Genomic DNA, 1889 nt, shown 5'->3' with positions numbered 1-1889 from the left:
GTCTCTGCCTCCTGAGCACTGGGATTAAAGGTGTGCGCCGCCTTTCCTGCATGTAAAGGCGTTCTTGGTTTTTAGCTCACTTCGATTTTATATAGGCAATCCCTAAGAAGCCAAGGCAGGAGGATCTCTGGAGTTCTAGCCAGGCCTGGACTTTGTAGAAAGATCTTGTCCACAAGGAGTGGATGACTGAGCCATGTATTTATTTAATTGCATCATTGCGTTCCTCAGGATGGGTAAAACTTTGCAAACTGCCCCTGTCCCAGAGCCTCCCCCAGCTGGGGGAGGTCAAAGGCAATCTAAGTTAATCACTTTTCTTTTGTTTTTATCAAGATTTATTTTCGTCTCTGAGTTCGAGGCCAGCCAGATCTACAGAGAGAGAGAGAGAGAGAGTTCCAGGATAAGCCAGGGCTGCAGAGAGACCCTGTCTCAGAAAAAAGAAAAAAGAAAAAGTTTTATTCTTATTTTATTTATGTATGTCCATCTCTCCAGCTCCAGTCTAGTAGCTCAGACTGCGATTATGCAAATGAGTATACAAATGTAAAAAGTCTCCACCGGGACCTTTCCCAACGTTCAAGTGAGGGATGGGGGTGTAGCTCAATTGGTAGTGTGCTTGCCTGGCATGAACAAGGCTCTGAGTCCAGGCCCTGTACATCAGCAGCATTCTAGCACATGCCTGGAGTTCCAGACTCCTTTTATTTATTTATTTATTTATTTATTTATTTTTTTATGGAATGCTTCACGAATTTGCGTGTCATCCTTGCGCAGGGCCATGCTAATCTTCTCTGTATCGTTCCAATTTTAGTATATGTGCTGCCGAAGCGAGCACTATTTATTTTTTTTAAAGACTTATTTATTATTATATTGAGTACACTGTAGCTGTCTTTAGACACAGCAGAAGAGGGCATCAGACCTCATTGCAGATGGTTGTGAGCCACCATGTGGTTGCTGGGATTTGAATTCAGGACCTTTGGAAGAGCAATCAAGTGCTCTTAACTGCTGAGCCATCTCTCCAACCCCTGACTCCTTTTATTTTTATGTCTTTGACATGGCTATGTCTAGCTATGAAGACCAGGCTGACTGAACTCACAGAGATCTGGTTGCCTCTACCTCCCAAGTAAAGTAATTAGGAACCTATACTAGCCTAGCAGTGGTGGTGCACGCCTTTAGTCCCAGCACTGGGAAGCAAAGACAAGCAGATCTTTGAGTCTGGGGCTAGCCTGGTCTATAGAGTCAGTTTCAGGACAGTTGGCTACACAAAGAAACCCTACTTTTTATTTTTTATTTTTTTGGAGCAGAGTTTCATGCTAGCCCAGGCTAGTCTAGAACTTACTACATGGGGCCCACACACAAATGGCTCAGCTGGTGAAGATACTTGACTACTAAGGAAGTCAACTTGAGTTTGGTCCCTGGGACCCACGTGGTAGAAGGACAGAAGTGACTCCTGAAAGTTGTCCTCTGACACCTGTTCCCATATGTGAACTATAGAGCACATGTGCCCTACCTCACTACGGTCAAAACAATTAAAAATGTGGGGGCTGGTGAGATGGCTTAGTGGGTAAGAGCACTGACTGCTCCTCCAAAGGTCCTGAGTTCAAATCTCAGCAACCACATGGTGACTCACAACCACCCATAATGAGATCTGACATCCTCTTCTGGTGCGTCTGAAGTCAGCCACAGTGTACTTGTAAAATAATAAAAATAATAAACCAATCTTTTTAAAATTTAAAAAAAAAATTGGATTTTGTTATGTAGTCAGGCTGGCCCTGGACTCTCAATAATCCTCCTGTCTCAGATGCCGAGTGTTAGAATTACAGATAAGAGTCACTAAATCTGGACAGATGATAGATTCATAGTATACTATTTTTTTGGGGGGGGGGAGGAGTTGAGAC

General features: G+C 43.6%; 1 non-coding gene across 1 annotated transcript; it reads right to left on the bottom strand.

Annotated features, from left to right (window-relative positions):
• Positions 1-720: 720 nt before the first annotated feature.
• On the bottom strand, positions 721-826 carry LOC115029820. Its single transcript, XR_003835378.1, has one exon. It is a non-coding gene; the product is annotated as a U6 spliceosomal RNA (small nuclear RNA).
• Positions 827-1889: the final 1063 nt, after the last annotated feature.

This window comes from Mus caroli, chromosome 17 (assembly GCF_900094665.2).
Source record: "Mus caroli chromosome 17, CAROLI_EIJ_v1.1, whole genome shotgun sequence".
Taxonomy (NCBI): Eukaryota; Metazoa; Chordata; class Mammalia; order Rodentia; family Muridae; genus Mus; species Mus caroli.
This window is presented reverse-complemented; position numbering and strand designations above follow the sequence as displayed.